Source organism: Protopterus annectens, chromosome 3.part0, assembly GCF_019279795.1.
Source record: "Protopterus annectens isolate FY-2018-M chromosome 3.part0, PAN1.0, whole genome shotgun sequence".
Classification (NCBI taxonomy): domain Eukaryota; kingdom Metazoa; phylum Chordata; order Ceratodontiformes; family Protopteridae; genus Protopterus; species Protopterus annectens.
The window spans coordinates 1,998,301,803-1,998,329,609 of NC_056731.1; positions in this window are offsets into that span (position 1 = coordinate 1,998,301,803).

A 27,807-nucleotide genomic window follows, 5' to 3' on the forward strand; every position below is an offset into this window, starting at 1 on the left:
TGGTATGCCCATTTTTTGGATGATATTTTTATCATCCTAGATGGACAGTATGATCTAGCTTTAACACTTGTTTACTTGATGTCCGCTTCTACAGCCTTTTTAAAATTCACATTTGATTTTAACACTAATACTATTTCTTATTTGGATGTTCTTGTAAGGAAGAACAATACCAACATGAGATACCTTGCCCAAATATTTTGTACACCCACCTATTCCAATTCCTTCCTACATTTTAGCAGCTGTCACCCCTACCATGTTAAAAGAGGGGTGATAAAAAGTCAGTTGGTGAGATTGCTAGGATGGTGAGTCTGGACATGGATTTTATTGATGAATGTAATACTTTGAGGAATATGTTCAATAATAGGAGTTACCCAGATAACTTAGTGAACGAGATCATATCTGAGGTTAGTCATAAAAGGAACACAGGTTGGTTTAAGCCTATTTTGAATGGCATTAGTACACCATCAGCACCTTCCCAAGTTGAATTACAATCCCCCATGGTGGTTGGATTAGAACAGCTAGATGGGGACATGACATTTAGTAATAATAATACCATTACTTCTTTGGAGTTTCCTTCACTTAAATTTATTACTACTTTTTCAGTGAATGCTTATTATTTAAAAAGCATCATTAAGAAATATTGGCCGACTTTAATGGAAGACCCCTTGACTCGTTCGAGGTTACCTGAAAAAATGGGGATTGTGTATAGGCAAGGTAGGAATTTAAAAAGTATTTTAGAAGTAAACAACAGAATTAATTTTCCTTTTTCTAATGCAGGGACATGGAAATGTGGTAGTTGTAATTTTTGTAGGTTTATCTCTGTGTCTGATTCCTTTTTCATTAACAATAACCAATGGAAAATTAAGGGTAAATTTAATTGCGATAGCATAGGAGTGATCTATGTGGCAACATGCCAATTGTGCCAAGCATTCTATATTGGTAAGACCGAAAGGCATTTTAGGCTAAGAATTTATGAACACCAATATAGTACTAGTAAGCAGAATATGAATAATGCTTTGGCTAGACGTGTTTGTGAATAATGGTCAACATTATCTATACTTCATAATTGACCAAGTTAAAAAAGGGCCCCGAGGGGGACCATGGCAGGTATATTTAGAGGAAAGGGAACTTTATTGGCAACTTAGAATGAATGCCTTCTCATATCCTGGCCTTAATGATGTTTGCTGCATTAAATGTTTATTAAAAATTAAATCTTTTCAGAGATAAAATACAAATTCAAATTAAATTAGTATTGTTTGTAGGAACATTCTATTATTGTTATAGCTGTTTTACAAAGTGGCAAATTAATTTATAAATTTATATGTATGTATATGTATATATAAATATACATATATATATATATATATATTATATATATATATAAATATATATATATAAATATATATATATATATATATATATATATATATATATATATATATATATATATGTATTTTAAGCTTTTTAGGTTGTTGTATTTTGTGTGTGGGACCTTTAATGTTTTAAATTAGAATTGTGATGTCATTAATTGTATACCATATAAAAGTGATTACTTGTGACTTGATTTTTGTCTGAAGAAGTTCACATATTGCATGTGTACGAAAGCGCTTACATTTATTGTTTGTCCTAATACAGTTTTTTGGTGGAGTAAACCCTTGCCTTTTGTGTTGTTTTTCAGTTTCACAAGTTGGTGTTTTGTTGTATTTTTTACTGAATTTATACGAAGTAAGCTATGAACATTTAGTAATTGGAAATGGTTTACTGCGCTTGAAATGGCTATTCTGGATTAAGTGCCTCCCACGTGGGTTTTCAGTACGCCACTCTACTTGTTTTCAGAATGCCGTTTTTTCATCTGTGTTTTTTAAACTGTTAGATCTGCCGTTTGAATTCTGAGGGGTTTCTGTTAATTTGCCAACAGAAATATGAGAGCGTTGATTCACAAATAGCATTTAGCCATATTTTATGTGGTCCGAGGGATTTTTTGATAATTTGCTGACAGAAGTAGGAGACCGCTGTATTACCAATAGCATTCAGATAGAAATATGCAAGCGTTCTTTTATTAATAGCATTTAGCTATATTTTATGTGGTCTAAGGGATTTTAGATAATTTGCCGACAGACATATCAGAACGCTGAATTACTAATAGCATTTAGTTGTATTTTATGTGGTCTCGACTCCATCTGACCACTTGTAGGTGTAATAATTAGAAATAGTGTTAGTGTTTGCCTAACCTTTTTGCCAGATTTCCTCTCTCACCTCAGTAACTGATTTGAAGTGAGAGGTCAGTACTACATACAGGGATTGATTAAAAAAAGCATTTTCTCGATTATCTTGCTGCACAATGAGGGAGCGTAACCTCTTTCTTCAAAATGGGGAACAGTTTTCCTTCTACACCGGAGCAGTCCTTTAATTAGTAGTTTGGTATGTTTATTTTCTTATCTTCCTTACGTCCAGCTTATTTTCATAACCAATCCCTCAGTTACCTAACTCATGTAAGGCTATTATATCTAATAGGGTTACTGTGGTGTAATCCAGGCTGATATATTGCCACTATCTTCTTTAAACTGCATATAGTCAGCACCTATCCAGGTGAACTATAAATAGCCTGATAACTGCACTTAAACCACTCAGGGACACTGCAGGGCTAATTTTAAAGCTGATACTGTGGCTGGAGTGGACCTTTGCTTTGCTTATTAAACCTAATATATAGAGTGCACTGGCAGTTTTGGCAATGAGCGTAAGGCATAACTCTTAGTGGGAGGAATAGTTCTTGAAGCCATTACATGCACCTTGCTTATCATTCTTGTTGAGATCATGTCAGATTGTTTTACAATGTTGCCATGTATCTAATGAGTACCTGAGCTTGGTTTATTTGCTATTGCCACCTCGCTCTCTGTTTAATAATACTGACATATTGTCTCAGCCTTTCCTGACTAAGTGTGGAACTGTGTCCTAGCTGCATTTATGGCTCTATTTCTGATATTTTAAATGTTTTTTTTTTAGTAAAACCTGCATTCATATTAGTGCCCCAGAGTTGCTCTGTAGTTATGTGCCTGTGTATTTGGGGACTGTGCTGTAAATTGATGTTAATTTAGATATTACTCTGCTGGTTTTAGATCAAAACACTGGGTATTGTGTTTTTTTCTCATATTTATGGCAAAGCATGATTAGTTTAACAACTAGCCTACCTGTAGAAGCATTCCTGTTGAAACCTGTTAGCTAACTTGGAATGTGTATGTGCCCTATATGCTTTTTATCAATGAAATAACAATGTCTCATCAAAGTTGTTAATGAGTGAACCTGGCATTACTTGCTGTCTTACTACTGAAATTGTTCTTTATTCTCTCTGTAACCTATGTAGCTTCCAACCTCCATTCCTGCATAGAGACTTGGGACTCCTTCCTGCCTGCTCAATAAGGACCCCTTACTCTTAGTCTCAGCCAGCTCATCTGCAGCCCAAGAAACCTACCATCCTATTTTAAATTCCCTGTTACCAAAGGAAATAAGGAAGTACATTTTTACCCTAGAACTACTGTTAAACTGTACTGTCTGTATAACCTAGTGGTGTATGTAATCACGCCACTGAGGCAGGTACCCAGCAGCCATACCCCTCCCTAACAATAGGTAACTACTCTTCTCTGCTTAGGATCTATTACTTGAGCCATCTGTTCTAGCTATCTCTATATCACAGGGCTTTGCTACACTATACCTATTGCCCACTAGGTGGCACCCTAATCCAGGTCTGTGTGGTCATCCATTATCCCTACTCTTCTGTATTGGATTCCAGACTACCTTTCAATTACCTTGCTGTACTAGACTGCTCCTAAGGTTGTCCCTCTCTACCTATCTATTGTCCTCCTATTCCTCTCTACTATCCCTTAACAATTAAACAGCTGAGCTATCACACCCCACTCACCTGGAACTTCCAAGGGCTCCTCAAGAGTCTGCTGCTCACTGATTGTCTCTGGAATGCCTTCCTTTACCTGCTCTAACCAACTCCGTTCGTCCTGCGGGCTCACTCTGCTCCCCTACCCTACCCCCAATTTCCACCCACCCCCAGTACACCTACCTTTATACTTTTCAGACCACACCCCTTCACAACTCATCCAATAGCATAGTGTTACTCATTACACAGTAAATACTTACACTCCTACTTTCCTACTGGTACTCATTAGTGCTACCACACTAACACTATCCCTCTCCTAACTATCTCGCTATCAACCCCTATCTCCCAAACATATCATATCTTTTGCCTCACTATGTCTCTACATTATATACTAAAACAAGTAAAACCACCACTCATACTAGCAGCAATACCCATTCTAACTATACTATACATCCTTACTTTCTATGAACACCTACACTACACTGGATCTCACCATCCCTTAAAACAAACTTCACTACTAACTCAGCTAACCTCACAAAGCCATACTAACATAACATCCTCTTCATCCTATCTTTTACCAAAGTATCATAGAATAGCCCACATTACTTATCTCCAAGCAAGGAAGTTACAAAACATTTTCTGTAAACTCCTAAAACTCACAGTCTTCAGCAACACCTTCTACTACTTGGTGATATTCATCCCAACCCAGACCCAAACAACAATATCCCAACAATCCCCAAACTATCACATCCCTCCACCCCCACACCCCCTCTACAACCCCTAGTTCTCTCCTTATAGCACATCTCAACATACATAGCTTAAACAATAAAATTAGTCAGCTGCATGCTCTGTTGGACATACATTCATTTGACATACTATATTTAACAGAAACATGGTTAAAACCAGTAACCCAGGACAATTAAATCATCAGTCCTGGTTACAATAGTTTGAGATCAGACCATATAACCAAAAAGGGTGGAGGGGTAGAAATTCTGTACAAATCAGAGATACAGGTTACTGCAATAAATGTACAACTACCTTTTGATAGCAATGCTGAAATCCTTATTTATATGCCTCAGATCAATGCTAGCAAATCCATATACATGATATGCTCCTACCTCCAGGCAACAACATCAATACCCTTGAAAGTATCCTCAGTTGGCTTTCTACATCCTTCCCTCAAGAAACCATTGTACTTGGTGAGTTTAATATAGATTGGAATAGCTGTACTTCTGACAACCCTACTACCCACATAAACCTATATGGCTTCTCCCAAACCATCACCACCTCCAACAGAATCCATAAGCCAGTAACAAAGAAAGCACCCTGGACTGGATATTAGTAAATAGTTATCCCCTCTCATATAATGCAGGTACCCTTCCAGATGACATTAGTGAGCACTCACTTACTTACATAATCAGACAAAGACCTTTATTCCCAACCAAACCATCTTCAGAAACAACCATAACAGAAAAAATTTCATCCCAGTAAACTTCCAAGCAGAGCTTAAGGCTTGTGACTGGTCACCCCTAAAACTCCTCCCTCTGGAAGAATCAGTATCATATTTCAACTCTAAATTCTTACAAATCCTGGAATACCATGCCCCCACTCGCTCTAATAGAACTACAAATAAACCTGCTCCTTGGCTTACAAAAGAGACTAGGCATAAAATCTTATTGAGAAACAAAATCTGGTCCAAATGGAGAACTACTAAAAACCCAACTGATCATCAAAACTTTAAGCAGCTGAGAAATGCCACTAAAAAATCAATACTTCTTGACAAAAAAAACTTTTACTTTAAACTCCAGCAAAACCATCAGCAAAACCCACAAAGTTTCGGGTCAGGTATTAATAAACTACTACACCCAGGGCACTCCAAGACACCAACCCCACAGGCCTCTCCCATAATACTCCCAACCAGATTGCTGATGCTTTCAATAGCTTTTTTACTGAAACCATCCATTCTCTGGCAAATTCCTTACCACCTGTTAGCACAAGTCTGCCTGCCTCCTCAACTAGCGTACCTTCTGCCTTTCACTTACAACCTGTTCCAACATCCCTAATCTACACCTTACTTCACAAACATAAACCTTGCACACCCTCAGCTGATCTGCTACCAGTTGAATACCTGAAAGTTGCAGCAAAAGTACTGGCCTATCCTGTCTCCATCCTAATAAATAGAACCATTACCGAAGGTTCCATCCCATCTCTATGGAAACTCTCCCACATAATTCCTCTACATAAGGGTGGTAACTCAATCGAAATTTCAAACTTTTGCCCCATAGCCTTACTCTCTCCTTTAGCCAGAATCATGGAAAAATGCATCCACCAGCAACTACTCGATCACCTGCTGCAAAATAACTTACTAGCTGACTACCAGCATGGCTTTAGGCCATTCCATAGTACTACCACTGCTCTCTTATCCTTTTCAGACAGCATCAACAAAAATTGTAATAACAACATGCTTTCCTCTGCACTCTTTATTGACCTCTCTAAAGCCTTCAGTGTGGTTAACCATCAGTTACTCATTAACATACTCAAATCTCTCTCACTAGACACACAGTCTTTACAATGGTTCAAGTCATACTTAGAAAATAGACAACAAGCTGTCCTTTGGGACAATAACTTATCCACACATCTCCCTATTACTCTTGGAGTCCCACAAGGCTCTATCTTGGGACCTCTCCTGTTCTCCATTATTCATTAATGATCAAATGTAAATCTTTCTCAAGCTAGCTGCATACAATATGCAGATGACTCCACATTAATTTGTACCGCCTCTTTCTCATCTAAACTCCAATCCATCACCCAAAAAGTATTTAACTTAGTAGAAAATGGGTTCCTTCAACTGTCTCCTCCTAAACCCCCAAAAAACTAAACTACTGCTGTTTACCCCAGCATTAAAGTCCTCCCCACTATATCTCACAGTGTTATCCAATAATGGAACTGTCATATCACCTGACCCAACCACCAAACTCTTAGGCGTAACAATTGACCACAACCTTAACTTTGACATATACATTAACTCAACCATTAAATCAGTAAATAGAAAGCTAGGTTCCCACTACAGAATAAAACCTTTCCTTACCCCTGTAGCCTGAACTCCGATTGCCCATACCCATTTGATCTCCATCCTCCTCTATGCCTCCCCCATCTACACTAATCTAGCCAAAAGCAACATTAACAAACTGATAACCTCCTATAACAACATCACCAGATTTGCTACTGGCTCCCCATTTCAAACTCACCATTGTCAAAATCTCAAACAGCTTGGATGGCTGGAACTGCAAAACCAGCTTAAATTTCAGCAACTTTCTATCAGCCATAAAATACTGTATCATCCCAGTAATACTCCAATCCTCTGTAGCCTTGTCACCCCCTACAAAAATCTTACAACCCTTCGCTCAGCAGATAAACTACTAGTAACCATCCATAAGTCCTACAACAAAGCAGGTAACACTCTTTTTTCTAACACTATGGGAAAAACCAGGAACAGGCTTTCCCAGCAATCTAACATCACTTTCCTCAATACCACTTTTCAAAAAGCAACTAAAAACATTCCTTAAAACACAATGGCTATGCCCTTGCATTAACCCAGACTAACACTCTCCATTCTATACACCTCCTTACCTTTGTCTCTTGTTGCATCTCCCTAAACCTTACTCCCATACCTCTTATAGCAGGATTGTTAAGCTTCCTTAATTTCCTGACTCTAGCTTTGTCTTTCTTAAATCTACATCTGAGTCCTAACTGTAAAACAATCATTCTACTGTAAGCACAAGTTTCCTCTATGTATATATTAGACACTTTTTTCACTCTGAGTGTATAATGATCGAGAAAACCTTACAATGAGTTTGAACTTTTAGCCTTCATCATAATGAATCTCAAACTCTCTACTCTGTAAATATGTATCTAATAGTAGTGTACTTTTTTCTAACTTGTAGTCATGTTATTTATGCTAATTATCCATGTATTTTGTATTAGCTTAATGGAGCTTTTCTCCCCGGGCCTCTGCTGAAAATTACATGTATCCAGTTGGACTAGCCCAGTCAACAAATGTAAAATAAATAATAAAAAATAAATTTTTGCACAGCACACTGCATAAATATGGTTTACCTTCATATCGTTGATCCCAATAAGGGCGAAACCGCTTCCACGAATACTGAAGTGCGAACATCTCCAATGTTGAATTCCGCATAACCGAATGACAAAACCTCGCCCCCTTTTTGACCCATGGTAGCACTGGTGTGGAGGTGTGGCGTGGCCGGAAATGTCGAAATTCAACATTATTTCGACATTTAAGAAGTTTTGCAGTTATACTTTCACTGAAATGGTTCGATTAAGTGCCCGGTCGATCATGTGTGATCGATGATATGAAGGTAAACCCATAGATATACCTCATGTAGATATTTGCAACCTGTTCTGCCCAGTAAGAGGAAGAAACACACAACCACAGATGACAGTCATTCCTGTATTCAAACTCCCTACCGATGTACTTAAACAGGTTTATATCATATTGTCGAATACTTACTTCATAAAATCACTATTTATCAAACCCACTTTGTCAAAACATCTCTTTATTGAACAGTGGGGTTCATCAAGCTTTTTCATAAGGAAAAACAATGGCTGGTCAACCTAGTGCCCATCACTAAATTCTAAAAATTTAAAACCCACACAAGTGGTGGACTTCACCCCCACACACCCCCAATGTGGAGGCTCTGCCCCACCCCCCCCAACTAAATATACCAACTCCAAGATCACACTACAGTGGGGAAAAGAGCAAATCCCCAATGATGGCCAGCTGCTGTTTTTCCCTATAAAAAACTTTGTTGAAAAGGACATCTGATGAAGACAGGTTTCTACAAAGCGGGTTCGATAAATAGCAATTCAATGAAGTAAGGATTCAACAGTATGATATAGATCCCACTGAAACAACCTACATACAAATGTATTATATGCACACAACACAGGAGAAACCTGACTGCATGTGAGCCATACTGCATCTTTGAAAGGATGAAATCAGCTGTGTCATGCAAGAGAGATGTGTGTGTGCAAAACTGACTTCTGCAGCTAGGTGGAATTCTAAACGTTATTGATACTAGACGGTATAACACACTCTGGCAACCATTTACATTCTCACAAACACACATTCAGGGGAGTCTCACTGCTATATTCAAACTCCCTACCTATCAATTGACAGAATCTACACACAAGTGTATTATATGCAGGTGCAACAGGAGAGGTCTGACTTTAGTGGTGTGAGAGTGCATTATTGAAATGATGACCTCATCAGCATGTTGCAGACGGTAGGCGTTTGTGGGCAGAGTGAAAAGGGATGTGGGATTGATCTGACCATGTACATGTTTCTCAAGAGGGGGAGGCAAATGACCACACCTGCTGAATTAATCCTCCAATGATGCATTGGATCCACCATCAAACATACAAGTTGATTGTTGTGAGATTAGAGCTTCCTACTTATCTAGTTATACAATATAGAAGACACGGTATTTAATCCAAGTGTCACCACAGAAGTCTGATTTTCATAGTGTGAGAGTATACTTTATACAGGATGACATCAGTGTGGTTTTACAGAGAAGATGATGTTGGGAAAAGGGTCTGACATTCATGTGGATTCATACTACAGTTTAAAATTAACTCCAAGCTATTACTATCTTGCAGATAGTAGTAGTTAAGGTCATATCTGCACAACTGCATGCACATAGACACACACACACACACACACACACACACACACACACACACACACACACACAACTGCTGTGAGATTAAACCCCCCTAACTATCTTACTGCAGCCTAGCACTTAATGCAAGCACCACTGCAAAACTCTGGCTTTTAATCATGACTTTAAGAATACCTAGGGATAACTATTATAAATATGTTGCTTGGCAAAACTGCATATTTAAATAGCTACTGAAATAATTGTTCATGCCTACTACACATAGACATGTTTCAAGGGAATTCACAAGTTAACTAGGTTTACAGTGAGGTGCAAGGCAAACACTCACTACATTATGCAATAACACCTGAAGTGTCACTTGACATGACATACTACAGTTGCTCATTGCCAGACTTCTAGCAACTGCTGAGCATTACAACTCATAAAGAAGAAGGGGCTTCCAGAGGTACATAGGCAACTCATTCACAGGAAAGACACTTATAAAACAGGCAGTTTGAGTTTCACCTAATGCTGGATACGAACCATTGTCAAGAAGGAAAATTAAATTGAGAGACTTGATTATCATCTGGAGACCCCACCATGGAAATCCTACTTCACACCTGTCAAATTCACACCTTTGAAGGGACAGTGATACCATACGTGGCCAATGTAAGACATAATATTAATTCTTCAGAAAGCAATGGCAGACAGACAATGTCACAACGTTACATTTACATCCATCAGCCTAATGAATAGTCAGCAGTACAAAGAGGTGACAAGGGAAGGGGTGAAAATGGACTTGGATATAGGGACACATATAAAAGGTGGTGTTATAGGTCATTAATGTGCATGAGAAGAGTAAGGGTAGTTTAACAATATGTCATTATGGACATGGATATCTTTGCAAATGCTTTTTTTGCAACAGTATTCAAAATCTGTTCATGAAAGTTTAACAGAAAAAAAATTAAGATGAATGTCATTAAACAAATCACAGAAGTATAAATTCACAGTAAGAAATAGTGTGACATACATCTGTACTTGAACCCTTGATGCTATGGCCAAAAAGCAATCTTCAGACAAGGGATTTATGCCAACAATCTGCAGAGGAAGTTGTACTTTATTATATCCAGTAGTCAAAGAATTGTTTGAGTAACTGTTGCAAAGTAAAAAAAAAAAAGTAAAGGCTTTCTTATGAGCCTTTTCTGGCCATGTGTATTGTGTGTGATTCTATTTTTGACTAGATTAAATGTGTGAAAATTGGGTTGATAGGAAAGTGGTGAAATGGGGGAGCAAGTTGGGGGGCACAGGGGAAAGAAGTGAGGAATTTGCAAGAAGTTAGTGGGACAGAACCATAGCTTTCCACTTCTTCACAACAGAAATGTAGAAGTGTAGCCAGAATTTTCTGATTTTGGACTGTCGTCACACCAAGCGTAGGAGACAAACATGGGATAATGTTGTATATCCAACTGTGCCAAATCAAGTGTGTCAAGAAGACACGTATGTGAAGTGCAGAGTTATGTATGAGTCATTTTTTTATGGGACAGGTGCTCATTTTTCTATTTTTTTTTCTTTCAAAGAGAGAGGAATGTTGGGGAAGGTGCTTAGGAATTTGAGGATTGGGTAGGAAGATTACATGAGGAAGCAGGTGCAGACATACAGGACAAACAAGACAGACAGGGATGGTGATGGACACAAAAGGTTGGAGGACACTGTGATTGAGGATAGGGAGGGGTCATCAAAGGCACACCCACACAAGCCTGAGAATAGTGAGATTCTAGACCTCATCCACAGAGCTGTCATCATTGTCTCCTGCCTCAGTTTCCTGTGTCAGTACTCAATGTGGCATCATCTTGGCAATGTGATGAAAGACCTTTTTGACACAGCCGATTCAGGCACAGAGGCCTCTTTCCATAATACCATCCACCAGCCCTGTCAACTCTTGGTGGGTGACAGAAATCACCATCTCTCACCAGTACTACTCCCAGGGTGTACCGGAGCAAAGCTACCTGATGCAGATGGGGCAGATAAGGCAGGGGTTGTGGAGGGAGTGCTGACAGCTTGGGACCCTGAAGTGCTGGGTGTTGGTGCTACAGCTTGTGGAGGAATAGCAGGTCAATCCATAGTGGTTGGTCTACCTCTCTGTACTGCACGTCAGGTTTTATAAGCAGAAATGTGAACAGAATATTTTTATGACATATAAAATATTCCCCCCACCACCACCATATAAATAAAAAAAATTGAGAGAGAAGGGGTCTCGTGAGACAAAAAAGGGAGAGATAATTAGGTCCATGTCATGTCACATGACTATATAATTTCAAACAATGAACAGTTGTGATTTAGACTTGGGTCAGTATACTTACACAACTGAGGGGTGTCAGAAGTCCTAAACTCATCCTCCCAATGACTAACGAGATTCTTTTTGTGCCATTTCAGGTCACCATAGTGGTGACGACAATTGTATCCAGTCCATGGGATGCTGGTTTCACTGGAGACAGCCTTGGCTACTCTGTTCCAAGTCTCAGTCTTATACTGAGACCCAGTAGAGTCCCAGTGCAGTAGCCTATGACTGTAGCACTGCACAAGGAGTGCTGGAAAAATCTTGGACTCCTCCACGCCCCACCTCCGTGCTCTAAACTTAGCAGCATCATCACCCCACCTCCCATGCCTGCAGAAGTCAAGCAGCAACTCTAAGGATGAATTGGCACCAAATTCCAATCTCATATTTAATGGCTAGTGCACAAACACACACAACCATGTGCTGTTTGACAGTTAATGATTATTTTCTGACCATATGATCAGGTTGTGCCATACACAGATCTAGGAAACTTCACAGTCCTGCTTTTTCACTAGTATTACCCTATATTTGTTACTACTGACAATTTATTATTTTTTGTGTTCCTCATTTGCACTCATTTTAGTAGAGTGAACTCTTGAGTGGCAGAATTTCAAAGCAGTGGAGAAGAGTCCACTGCCCAAGATACAAACTGAGAAGTGTAACTTGTCTTGCCATCAGTAACACATTTTATAGTGTCACATGTGCACTTCTACAGCACTTTGAACAGCAGTACCAGAAGAAGTTCTAAGCTGCATCTAAGTATCTTTGTAGCACACTTGTTAAATGAAATGATTTTAAAGAAACAAGAAAAAGGATGCAAGGTTTCAAGCCACATGCTGCTTGGAATGTTTGCAGCATATGTGAAAATGCAGCTTGTGTTTTGTGTGGAATATAAACTGGTATATATGTTTTTTTTGGCTATGTAATTTCAGCACTGCTTAGCAGAGCACAAACAGGGCTCACAGGTGAAGGAAAGAATGAACAATTTTATTTCTGTAATCTCCATTAGTGCAAATAGTTTTGTCACCGCTGCACACCATTACTAATGAGTGAGTGGTGTGCACATGAGATATACCACTTTCTGTGGCAGAAGCTGTAAATTCAGGGACTTTGGCACCTTAACAGAGTTGCTCTGGGATTCAAATCCACAGTGTGTGAAGGGAATGTAAACATTTTTACAACAGATTTATGACTTACTTTGTTTAGAACTTCATATGTTGTTTTTTTTTCCGTTTACTGCCTTATGCACTTGTTCATTTTTGGGGGGCATGCAATCAAGCTTACCTGCTTAAGGAAAAAAGTGAAACATTTTATTTGGGCAGCCTTCTATAGTACAAACAGGCTTACCAACAATGCGCGGGCATCAGCAATTTAGACAGTACTGCATACCTAACATCCACCTGCTTTGTAATTGTCTCTGTGGCACAAAGTATATGTGCACTCAATTTAGAAACAGGGTTCAAATCCAGATAATACTTATTTATCCCAGATATATTTGTGGTAAAACCTGATCATATGGGTATCAGAATACAATTTCTAACAACACCTTGATTCTAACACTGAATACAAATGACTATCATGTTTATTACAATACAGGTCTCATTAATGCTTTAATAAATTAATTTTTCTAAGTAGCAAATCTCATTACTGATTTAGTTATGAAACACAGTTGAATATATATGTGTGTGTAATTGTTTAAGCAGGATAATTTTGATAATGGAATACAAATGTACCTGCTATCTTTGGCGGGCAGAATACTTAAGTTAAAATCAACTTCTCTCCTCAGATAGCCTAACTCTGTGCTTAAGACAGTATGTGTTGTGACATGCGAATGCATCATACCCCAACCTGTATTAATCAGCTCATGAAAGTCTATCCATCTGACATACATATACTAACAGTAAAACTGCCTCTTTCACAGGACTTCCTAAAGTCACACACATGCAGGCCTATGTGAAGTAAATCTCCATGCATACTCAGTTCAGTTTATCTGTAACAAACATTATTGAAATGGAGTTCTCCTGTCATACTGACAAATAATCACTTTGACTGAAATTATGCATTATTTCTTCTCTAGGTTTGATCCCCATGTAATTCCAAAACGTGTGCCAAATCATGCTATTTAACATCCAAAACACAAAGGACTACAAGTCAAGGCACTGAATCTGTCAGTGTTGACCATCTGAAAAAGTGTGAATATGTTCATAGGTTCATATGTGTATACTAGGCTAATGGCCCTGGGCCCTTTACAAGCCTAGCCATAGAATTACCCTGGCATCATCCCACCTGACCTTAGTTCCCAGTGCCTCTGTTGAGTAGAGCCACTGGAGTTATCCCCGGGGTGAATATAGGTTCATAGGTGTGTACTAGACTAATGACATAGGTGTGTTCTAGGCTCAATGTAAACTTAGTTATTTTTCCTTTCAAAGATGAGAATCAAACCACGTACCTTGTGTCTATGAGGTAAACATCTTATGGCAAATCTCACTGCCATGTTTCTCGCTTTCTTTGTCATTTATTAAAATACATTCCAGTTTGTTTGTAAATACCACTCTGTACTTACCATCACCCAGATGCAGTTGGCATGGTTGTGCATGTTTACACAGTAGCCGTTAAATATGAGATTGGAATTTGGTGCCAATTCAGACCTATTCCTGCTTCTTGACATCTGCAGGCATGGCTTGTGTGGGAGATGATAGTGCTGCATTTAAAGCACACAAATGGGGTATTGAGGAGTCCAGGATACTTTTTGGCATGTAGGCTACAGCAGGGGGACTACACTGGGTCTCAATATAAGACTGATGCTTGAAACAGATTAGCCAAGACTGTCTCCAGTACAAAGGGCATTTCACACCCTGGAGAGAATTGTCATCATCACTACAAAGACCAGAAATGGCACAAGAAGGACCTCCAGAGCTGATGGAAGGATGAATTTAGAACCGCTTGGCATCCCTCGGTTTGTTAAGTATACTGACCTATCAGTATTAAATGCTACAGAATTCAGGACACAACCATCACTGTTATTTATTATGCTTTAATGTCTCTTCCCCTCTGTTGTACAGCTGCTGAAGACATTGCAGCAAACTGTGAGACACACCAAGAGAGGCTAAAACGCCTCAGAGAGGCACAGGGGACGTATGCATTGGATCTTACTGCAACCTAATAAGTATTGTAAATGTATGCAGTATGTCAATACTGGAATAAGTAGTTGTACCTCTGATATCGTAGCAGTGCAATTTATTAATGGTACAGCGGAGTAAGACCTTCCCATCATTCCTGGATGTGTAAAGATATATAGACTGGATAATCATAACGGTTTCTTTTCAGAAATTATATACTCATGTGATGTCATGGATCTAATTATCTCTCTTTTTGTCTCACCCTCACCCCTTCTCTCTCTCTCTTCTTTTTTTTGGGGGAGGGGATTTTATATGCATTAATATATTCTGTTGTCATCCATTTCCTGCCATCCCTCCACAGGTTGTAGTACTAACACCCAGCACTTCAGGGTCCCAAACTGTTAGTGCCATCTTCACAGCCCCTGCCCTACCTGCTCCATCTGCATCAGGTAGCTCTGCCCTGGCAGCTGGTGCACTGGTACCCTCTGGAAGTAGTATTAGTGGAGTTGGTGATTTTGCCACCTGCCAAGAGCTGACAGGTCTAATGGGACCTCAAAGGCACACCCATGTCAAGCCTGAAGAAAGGGGCCTCTGTGCTTAAATTGGTGATGCTTCATCACATTGCCAAGATGTTGCTACATTGAGCATTGACACAGTAAACTGAGACAGGAGACAGTGATGGCAGTTCTGAGGGTGAGGACTAGATTCTCACTGTTCTCAGGCTTGACATAGGTGTGCCTTTGATGTTCCCTATCTATCCACAGTCGTGGTATCCCCCAACATTTTGTGTCCATCACCATCCTTGTCGGTCTTGTTGGTCCATTATGTCTGTGCCTGCTTCCTCACCTAACTGACCTCACATACCTAAGCACCTTCCCCAACATTCCTCTCTCTTTGAAAGTAAAAAATGGGCACGTGCCCCTCAAAAAATAACGACCCCTGCATAGCTTTGCACTTCACCTATGTGTCTTGTTGATGCACTTGATTTGATTTAATTGGCTGTACATTATTCAGCTGTTGTCATCTACTCTTGGTGTGGTGATAGTCCAAAATAAGCAAATTCTGGCCACACTTCTACATTTATGCTGTGAAGAAGTGGATATCTATGGTTCTGTCTGACTAGCTTCTTGCAAATTCCTCAATTCTTCCCCCTGTGTCACCACATCGCCCCCCCCCCACCATCATTTCACCACTTTCCTCTCAACCCCATTTTCACACATAGCAAAAAATGGATCATAAGAAAGCCTTCACTTTCTGTCCTCAGCCTTTATACAGAGTTTGGCAACACTCACCAGTGCTGAGTGATGGTGAATGCCTGCCCATGTCCTATGTCAAGACCTGGTCAGTTGTTACCATCACCCACAGTAGTCTGATTTTCCTTGTGGAAAGGTGCTTAAACAGGCTGTGCTATCAGAATACAGAGTAAAGGAAAAGCATTGTACGCCCAATTAACATGTGATTTGCCTTGACTCTCTTTGTAAAATGATCCACATACTGAAGTCAAACCCTGCTTCAAGTCTGCTCTTTAATTTAGTTCAATGAGCTTACACCTTGTGCAGAATGCTAGGGAACTGTTGGATAGTCTCTGCTATGTACCGTCCAGAGTGCTGACAGACTCGCATTGCCTCTAAGCCTGTTTGCACTGTAGAAGGTAAACCAAATTCAAGTTTTTTTCACTTTTCCTTCAGCAGTATGGGAAAGGCAAGCACAACACTTTATTTTTGAACTGATCTTTTGAGCTAACTTGGAAAACTGTATTACAGCATGCTGAGCATATGTATGCAACATGTAAAGATAAAACAAATCTGTCGCACATATAATAGGAATCACAATATTTCCTCTGTGATTCTTATTTGTGGAAAGTTTTGCAGGAAGCACCAGTAAACACCAGTAAATACTGTTACTTCACAGTCTGAGTTTAAGACATCAAAGTATAATTCTTTGCCAACATCCGTGCAAATACATTTCACTGCATTGCACTTTAGAAAGGCAGTTGGAAAATAAAAAAGTATTGCCAGTTGATTATATTACTTCATTACATGGAAACTGTTTAATGTACTCATGTGAAATTCAGTGATCTGTGTTTTTAACTGACGACTTCATTCTGGACAGTTGGGTCTGTACTGCAGCACTGACACTTACAAATGATATACAACCACATACAGCCTTGATGCACATAAAATCATCATTTTTTATCCCTTCTGCGCTGGACATTTAAGTATTGCTTGGCATTGGCAGTTCACATTACCCATGTATGAGCATATTTTATTGCTAATTTCAGTACCATTCATTATGGTTTACATACCATCATCATAACCTGATGATCCATGACTGCTTCATTGTCCATCCTGTGTTTCACAGGTGTGTGCATTTCATGTACACAAGACAGGTAGGTACGTCACTCTCAGTTCTGCTGCATACATTCATGACAGCATAGCTGACATAAGTCAGCAGTATTTATGTATTAAAGATCATAACATTGCACTTACTCCACAATATCAACAAATGTAAATTTGCGCAAAACCTTTGACATCACAATATCTTCTCTGACACAGACTAAGAAGCTAATACTATCTACACTGCACTGTCACAGTATAGACATCAAATATCTGTAGTGGTGCTTGTGTTAAGTACTGTGTCCTCCAGCTTCTGTCAATAGATAGGTAGGGTGTTCTAATCTCACAGTAGTCAACTTTTGTGTGTCTGTGTGTGTGTGTGGAGTTGTGTAAATATGACCTTACCTATTGCTGGCCTTAATAAAGTAGCACTTTGAATTACTTTTACACTGCAAGGTGAGTCTACATCAGTGCCAGACCCTTCTGCCAACATCATCTTTGTTGCAACACCACACTAATGTCATCCTCTGTATAGTGCACTGTAACACTTTAAAAATCAGACTTCAGTAGTGGTGCTTGTATTAAGTGCTCAGTCATGTAGGTTACATATGTAGAGGATTCTAATCTCACAGCAGTCAACTTGTGTTGTATCCATTTGTATGGAATTGTATGATTTTAACTGCTGCTGACCTCAATAAAGTAGTAGCCAAGAATTACTTTTACACTGTAGGGTGAGTCCACATCATTGTCAGACCCCTCCGCCAACATCATCTTCTCTGCAACACCACACCAATGCCATCCTCTATAAAGTTCACTCTCACAGTCTAAATGTCAGACTTCTGCAGTAGCTCTTACATTAAGTACTCTGCCCAGTAGATTGGATAGGTAGGGGGTTCTAATCTCACAGCAGTCAATATGTGTGTGTATAGATTTGTGTAAATATGACCTTATCTACTTCCAGTCTCAATAAACTAGTAGCCATGAGACACTTTTACACTGCAGGTCAGACCCTTCTGCCACATCATCTTCTCTACACTACCACACAGTGTATAGTGTTCTCTCACACTTTAAATGTCAGACTTCTGTGGTTGTACTTGTGTTAAGTACTGTGTTCTCTACATTGTGTAGCTACATAGGTAGATGGTTCTAATCTCAACTTGTGTATGTGATGGAGGGTCCATAGTATGACTGCAAGATTAATTCAACAGTTATTCTTCTTTGACTCCCACTCATGAGGAACATTTACATTATCAGATCAATGCCACATCCCCTTTTCACTCTGTCCACAAATGCATATTGTTTTCAATACACTGATGAGGTCATCATTTCAATAATGCACTCTCACAACATTAAAGTCAGACCTTTTAGGTGGCACATACATATAATCAGTTGTTTGTGGATTGTTTCACTTGATAAGTTAGGAATACATATTAAACTAGTGCAAGTAGTGTGGATTTTAAGACCATACAAGACACACCTCTTTTCCAGGTGATGTGTCAACTCTGAAAGGGAATCCTCCTTTTTTCTGATGCTAGAGTATTGTGGTTGTTAAGTATGTTAGGGTTAGGTGTAGTCCAAGAATACTTGCCTGCTAGTAAACTATCTATGACCCCTGTAGACAGATATCCCTGTACAATATTGCTAACAGAGATCTTGCATCATATTTGGCTGCATTGGCCAGCTTTAAATATAAGTGGCACTGCCCTATTTTTTGTCAAGTTGTTTAATGTTATATTAACGAACTCCAGGAGGCATATTTCCAGTTTCCTTTTGTAAAGAATGGATGTCATGTATTAGCCTTGCCATCATTCATACTACAGCTGTCCATTTTGGGGGTACCTGTCAGAATTATCAGTTCTATGTAAATACATTATGAAGCATTTACTTTAGAACTAAAACAATCTTGTACCACTGAATGATGTGCAATGCCTCTATGATGTGGTAAAATCTATGAACATAACAGCATTAACTGAACAAAATTAACAAATGGATAGCACAATATACATAAATTAAAATAAAAAAAATTATATCAATATACACAGTGGCTATGCTTCTGCATATTCTTATAAGGAGGTCTGCACTCCCTCACCCCAATTTACCAGGTATACAAACTCCAAGTTTTGCAGTACCTCAGAGAAAAGAGTATACTTACTTTTCTAGTAAACAAAGAATATCATTTTCTTTGAGGTAATATTGTCTTGAACTTAATATATTTAGTTAGCCCTGACAATAGGGGTAGACCCTCTGCGGAAAGAAAGTTTATTTTGCTAAGGTAAGTACATTCTTTCCAGTGTTCCTTTAACATATTGTATTCACAGTGGTGTTGCTGTTTATTCCTAATGATGCTGTGTAATTTATTGTTAGCATGAAAGAATTTTATTGACTGGAAATATATTTAGTTAACATTTAAAGAAATTTGTCTGACAGTTAAGACAGAAGATTAAAACTATGCATTAATATCATGCTTCTTCCTAAAGTCCAGGGTTTGATTCTCTCAGCCTCTGTCACTACTATTTGACTCTGGGCAAGTTACTTACATAGGCAATGCTACCTGGCTACGGCAGAAATGTATCCCTCTGGATCAGTACACTATCCTATTAAACAAACAAATAAAAATAATAATAATAAAATTCTCTTGTTTGTAACATGCATTATTTTAAATAGTATCCCATTCATTGTTGTTACTAATGCCTGCATTTTGACTAAAAAGTTTCAGACCATCAATGTGTAATGGTAGTACAGGATGCTTAACATTTATCTTTCTATTTATTTATTTATTTACTTACTTATTTATTTTAATTGGGTGGGTGAGTAGGCCAAAGACCCTTTTCAATTATGCCCCACATCAAAAAGCAGTCACGAAAATTGTGTCAAGTTTCATGAAGTCAGTGACAACCTATGGATAGTTATCTAAAACATCCAGAGTTATCGTGGGAAGGATGTAAAAGTAGATTAGCAGGCCTTTCATCTGGCCATCTGTATCAGCAACACAAAACTGTTCCCGAACCCAGATCACCAGTAGTGCAGATGCCTTGCCTCTGTGCTAATGTCACAGAAATTGAAAGTAGCAAAACCTTATGATGATATTTTTCCACAAAACTTATACTAACAACAAACACTGAAAAACAACATAAATATTGTGCAGATATAGATTTACAAGTAGAATAAGATTAATAAACATTATTAGAAAATGTTTTTTTAAAGGTAATGCATTAGGCTGAAGTAATGTGAACATTTAATTAATTAGCTATAAATGTAAACAAGCATCATATGTGTAGTATTTATCAAAATGATTTCCACCCAGCAAGCAAAGAAGCTAAAACACTTGATTTATTTTTGTACTGGTATCATATTTAACAATGTCAGCATGCATAACAGGTTGAGAGATGAATCATAATCATTAAAACATGTGCATTGATTTATTTTCAGTACATATTCTTTTAGCTGGAAATAGAAGTTAGCATTTCTTTACATTTTCAGATTTTTTTGTAGTATAGAATTTTTCTTGAGGGGCAATTTTACAAAATATTTTGTCAAGTGAAGCATGGATAAAATAATGTCTATACAATGGTTACCCATCTTGACTACAAAATATTTCTAATTTTCAGTTTGCTTTTCAATAAAGACCAGTAGAAGTAGCTTGCTAAGTCTTTATCAACTACACATACAATTCAGAAAAGATTTCCTGTTGATTTATGAAATTAAGTACTATTTCACTATAGTTTTCAAAACACAACCAGATTCTTATTTTAGGATTTGAGGTTCCAAGTTTGGTAGAAAATTAAGTACATCAACTGACATTATGGACATTTGCAGTTCTGTAATAAATGTTTCATGATTTGTGTGCAAGAGACTTGTAATTCTGATAGGGGTCTTCCATTTTCTTATGTCCCTTCCTTTATGTACTAGAATACACATCCAACACATCCTATATAAAACAACTCTTAAACAAACTTAAACCATGCTCTTCTTCAACTGATGACCTTCCAAGTGAATAGCTAAAAATAGCAGCCATCAGCATTGCCTATCCTGTCTCAATCCTATCCTTATAAATAAGTCAGTCCAGGAATCCCATGTTCCCTCTCTGTGGAAAAAGTCACACATTTTCCCTCTGCATAAACAAGGAAATTCAACAGACATTAAAAACTTTAGACCTATAGCATTCTTATCTACACTCGCCAAAATACTTGAAAAATGTATTCAAAAACAATTGCTAGACTAACTCCTACAGGAAGAACTCCTATCCCCTCCACAACATGACTTCCATCCTTCCCATAGTACTAGCACTGTCCTCCTAGCCTATATAGATATTGCCAGTAAAGCTAGAGATAATGGCAAATAAGTCTCTCTATTATTTCTGGACTTGTCTAAAGCCATTGACACAGTTTGTCACAGCAACTTTCTACTTCAAATGTCCTCATTAGGTCTCTCTCAGTCCACCCTTCTGTGGTTCAAAATCTACCTGTCCAAAACAGGTCCCCTTCAGTTTGCCGACATTCCAGAATGCCGACAACCATATGACCGACACCATATGATCGACATTCAGAATGCCGACAATGTGGAACTGGCATCTCACTATAGTGTGGAATGGAAAGTTTCCATTCCTGCACTGTTGTGCAATCTCGGAGTTGGTATATTAAAATTACGGGGTGTGTGGTGGCAGAGCCCCCTATGGGAGGTGCAGGGGGGCATAGCCCCCCTGCTAGCAGTTTAAAGGAAATTTTATTTTCCTTTTCTGTGGACTTCTTACAATGTCGGCATTCTGAATGTCGATCATATGGTGTCGGCCATATGGTTGTCGGCATTCTGGAATGTCAGCATTGTGTAGGGGATCCTCCAAAACATATCAGTCAATAAAATGGCACTCCCTGCTCTCTCCTTACCCCCCCCCCCCAGTCACCACTGATGTACCATAAGGCTCTATCTCTGGTCCACTCCTCTTTAACATTTTCACCAACACCCTCTATACATCCGCACAACAGGCCACCTTAATACAATATGCAGATGATTCCGCTCTCATTTGCACATCTGACAACATGATACACCTCCAGAAAATTACTCAGAAAAGCTTTAACAGCCATTGAAGCATGGATTCATTACTTACAACTTATGCTCAACCCAAAAAAGACCAAATTACTACTTTTTCCCCAAATCCCTATCTCATGAAAAAACAAAATTTGAAGTCCTCTGCCTTGATATTACAACCACTTAAGTCACTTCACATAGCAAATTATTAGGGTGATAATGGATGATAGTCTTACATTCAACCTGCATATACAAAATTGCATAAGAGAAACTCATCAAACATCAAGCTTTAGAGAGCCAAAAACTTTTCCATCAACGTACCTAAAATCACACTTGCTACTACTTATCTCCTCCCACTCTTCTTTATGGTGCCCCCATCCTTACTAACCTCCAGGCTTCAGAAAAATTAAAACTTGACTAGTGGTATAACAAAGTTGCAGCAAATGCTCCTTTCAGAACCCACCACCATACAGTACTAAATTGCCTAAATTGGTTAGAACTGCCTCATCAACTAACATATACACAGCTTCCTACCACCTATAAAATTATCCAGCATCCATCTGCCAGAACAGCACTAAAAACATTCTACACAACTATGTTCCCAGTCAGTCATTGTGATGCAGTGACCAAAACCCCCTGTCTACAAACCCAGTAAATCTGCTGGGCATTGTCTGTACTCATACAAGGTTGCTAAGGCCTGGAACTCCTTACTTGTCTCCATCAGGTCAATACCCTCCCTCCCATCTTTTAAAACTACTCTGAAAGCTTTCCTAGCTACAATCTGTCTCTGTTCTTGCTCAGAATTAGGATAAACTATATCCCTAAATGTGAACAAGTACCTTTGCATTCCGTATACCTGCTGATTCTCCCTTCTTCACTTACTTCCTTATTTCTATCAAATTCTCTTCCCTGACTTTCTATCTAAATAAACCATAAGCTTGTTTTTCCCTCACTTCATATTGCAATTCTTGTTTGTATTAGATTAACTTACCTGTAATTTCTCTACAAACTGTCTAAAATTTCTCTAAATATTAAATTATTGTCATATAACCTGTATTGATTCTTAACCAATGTTTTTTATATTATGTCTAATCTGTTATAGTCATTTAAACTGCAAAATTATTATTATTCTTAAAATGTTTTGTAATAATTTGAAGCTTTTCTCCCCAGGCCTCCAGTGAAAATGGGCTTCTACCCAGGCAGACTTTCCCTGTAATCAAATGTCAATAAATAAATAATTAAATAAATAGATAGATGATACTTTTAAAATTTTCAATAACTATAAAATTTCATATACAATAGTATGCAGTAAACTCTTATCTTCGCAACAGTAAATATGGATCTACTAGCAAAAATGGCATTTACAAGCATTATCTTTTTGAAGAATCTTCTTTATCTTACCTGTATCATGCTGAAAAAAAAGCAATGTCATTTATTCCTGAATTTCCTAAGTGAACTAAGGCTGCTTTTGCATGCTCTGGATAATAGACTCTCCCCAGGAGTCAATAAACTCCATGTAGGTTATGCACAGACCCTACAAAGAGTGTATTCATGTACAGGATACTGCTTACCATGTGGCATTGCACAGCCTCATGCCATGAATATTACTGATGTATGGTGCATGTAAGCAAGGTTTCGCAGCCCCGGTGTTGCTGGTCATGAAACATGTATACTGAATGTGTATCATTCCACACAACCTTTTAGTGCCAGTAATGTGGTGAAACACTAAACTAATGAGGGCGGACAAAGGGCAAGCATGCATTTTCTCAAGGATATGAAGTTAGGGACAGAAATGTATGTCATTATATATTGACTGCAATCTTCAGTGATTTCACAATAAACCACACATTTTACAAGGAAAAGGTGAAAAATATGATGCAAATATCTAGACAGTCTGCAAACCTGTGGACAGTCTCCCTTTTGCGTTTTAATGTCTTCTTTTTTTTTTTTGGCCAGTGTTTGTGTGATGTGCCTCTTGGCATAAACATGTTTAGCTGTGCTCACCTGGTTTGTGTGAAGCTCAGCAGCACACAAACTGGAGGAATGAACCACCCAGGTTGTAGACATCACCCAGACAACCACATATATATAAACCAGCTGCTTTCAATTAATAATATTGTGGTGCATCACACAAACGCAGAAAGCAGCATTGCACTACGATTAACAGTGAGAATCTTACAATAACTGCTAAGATAGCAGATACCATCTCATTAATCCCATGGCAGCAGGTGCCAAGTATAGGTGTGGAGTGCAGGTGATCCAGGGTTCTAGTAAAGGGTGTGTGAATTTTGTTTTACTGTTGTGAGATTGCAGATTATAGCAATGAAGTGAAACATACACAACTCTTTTTTTAACCTTCTTGTGGTAATGGCTGTAAGTGTAGAAGAACTGCATATATGGTACATTTGACTAGCACATTTTCACAAGTGTCTGTATACCTAATAATCTAGAAATTGCATTGTTTGCCACAGTTGCGCATCACTTAACATCATGCAAACACAGTGCCCTGCATTGTGCACCCTCACCTATCGCGTTTGCATGATGGTAAGTGATGCGCAATGTTTTCAAATGTTGCAACACCAAAATGTGCTCACTGTCAGTAAGCATGAGGTGTGCAATAGGAGGGAAAACAGTAACATCTAAAATGCAATTGGCAGGAAATGTTCATTATACATTGAGCTTGAACTATGGCAGGCATGTCAGGAGTTGCTGGAGAGGGTGTGCACTTTTGGGCATAGTGTGGGGGTGTCCAGGAGTCCAAAATTTTTCTTGGACTCCTAGTTAAGGAGCATGTGCCCCAGTTGCTGCAACAGGACTATTCAGGCTCAGAATATAAATCTAAAGACTGGAATAGTGTTACCAGGGCCTTAACCATTGTGACAGGTATCCCTGACACTGGCGAACAATGCAGACATCATTTTGATGACCCCCTGGAGGAGGAAGCAGGATACCCTCAATCTTTGAATCAGGCAATTTCAGACAGCCGAAACCCCAGATGCATAATTATCAATTTCAGTGAATAACCATAAGAGTTAAAAGCTGAATATAGTCAAGAGTGGTATTCATGATGATGTTCTGCTCTGTTCTATTTTTTCCACAGCTGGTAAAGAGTGAGTATCAAATGTTCCATCCCATGCTGTATGTCTAATAAGGATGCAAGAAGCATGTGGTATGTATGCATCAGAACAGTACTGACTAAACAGTATTTTAATAATAATAATAATTTGTATTGTAATTTCGTAGCATTAAAAGTTAAGGACTGCTTAGTTGATATTTAACACAGTTGAATCAAGCTGAGCATGCATATCCCAAAAGCAAAATAAACTATGCATGCATTAGTCTATATCACAAAGCAATGTTGCCATATTCTCAAATAACAGTGAGCATGCATTTCTAAACTGTAAAAGGAAAGTATGCATGCAATAATCTCTAGGACAAAATAACAGTACAGTATTTTAGTGTACTCATCGGTTGTGGGTTCAAAACCAACACTTCCCAAATATAAAATACTGTTAGGTTTTCATCATTATTGGAATGTAACTTTATACCTCTATACCAATGGTACAAATGACCTTCTGTAAACTGTAATCAATATAACTGGAACACGCATATATGCAATATATGCAAACATGAAGCATTGATGACTACAATCTGTACCATAATGTGCCTCTGTTACAAACTGGGTAGTCATAAAAGTATGGAAGAAACTTGTTAGGAGTTTGTAGTCTTAAAATCAAAGATAGCAGAATAGAGTCAAATAATTGAATCAATTCTTTGTATCTCATATATGAAGTTACTAATGTACTCCCTTTTTTCTCTCACCCCAACCCTTTTCTCTCTCTTTTTTTTATTTTTTTTTTCTATTTTTTTGCCCACAGCACAGCAAGGTAGGACTGTCCCACAGACTCCACCTGCCCCACTCCACCAGCTAGAGCACCACTGCCTAACACATCTGGTGCAGAACCTGGTAGCACCCCCTCTGCTGTCCCTGCACAACATGGCCCCTCAGGTAGTTCTGCCCAAGAGTATAGGCCTGTGGTTCCCTCCAGGAGCAGTGGATGAGGGGACAAGTTTATTACACATGAAGAACTGCCAGGAATGGTGTGAAGGATTGCGTGCTGCACTGTTAGTGCACACCTACACTGGATGGAACTGCTTTCCATCCTCGTGAAGAGCACCCCGTAGGAGGCACAGATGTTGGGCACTGCAGCCAGTGGTGCAGTCAAGTGACAGTGATGACAGTCCACTGGTTGAGGAACAGATTCTTATTGTCAACTGCCTCGACATCCATGGGACTGGGATTTCCCACCCTCTCCCCATCTATGCTATTCACCCACTTCCCATGTCCTTCGCTGTCCCTGTCTCTTGTCTTGTTTGTCTTGTCTGTCTTCAATTGCTTCCTCACCTGCCCAACTTACCACACCCAGACATTCCTACAGCTCTCCCCTAACATTCATCTCTCTTTAAAAAAAGGGGGGGGGGGCACCTGTCCCACAAAAACAAATGTCCCATACATAGCTGTTCATTTTGCACGTGTCTTCATGACACAGATGATTTTTTCCAATTCTGTATACAACAGGTGTTGTGGTCACCCCTCTCTCTGGAGGCGACAGTCCAAATTCAGTAAAATTTGTGCATATATGTTCACATTTTATTCCAAAAGAAATGCATAGCTATGGTTCTTTCCTATATCCTTACTGCACATTGCTGCCTTGCCTTGGGAAAGACAGGAAAGTGGTGAAATGGGGAGCATGTGAGGGAAGAACAAAGTGAAAGCAAGGCAGGAATGTTCAGGAAGGATGTAGGAAAGAACCATAGCTATCCATTTCTTCAAGAATAAAAAAATGAACATATATGCACAAATTTTGCCGAATCTGGACTATCACCTCCAGAGAGTGGGGTGACAACAGCACAATCTGTTGTATAGAGAATTGGACCAAATCATGGGTGTCATGAAGACACATGTGTGAAATGAAGAGCTATGTATGGGATGATATTTTTTGTGGGACAGGTGCCCATTTTTTTTTGAGAGAGAGAGGAATGTTGGGGAAGGGCATGTTGGAATGTCTGGGTGTGGTAAGTTGGGCAGGTGAGGAACCAATTACAGACAGATAAGACAAACATGACAAGAGACAGGGACAGTGAAGGACATATGAGGTGGGTGAACACCATCGTTGGGGTGAGGATGCAGACATCGCAAATCCACGGACATCAAGTTGGGTGACAGTGAGAACCGAGTCCTCATCCAGTGAACTGTCATCACTGTCACCTCACTGCGCCAATAGCTGCAATGGCTGACATCTGCCTCCCTTTGTGTTATTTAATAAAATAATGGAGAACAATATCTCCATCTGGCATAGGCATGCACCATCAGTGCAGCGCACAATCCTAACCACCATTCCTGGCAGTTGGTCACGGGTGATAAACT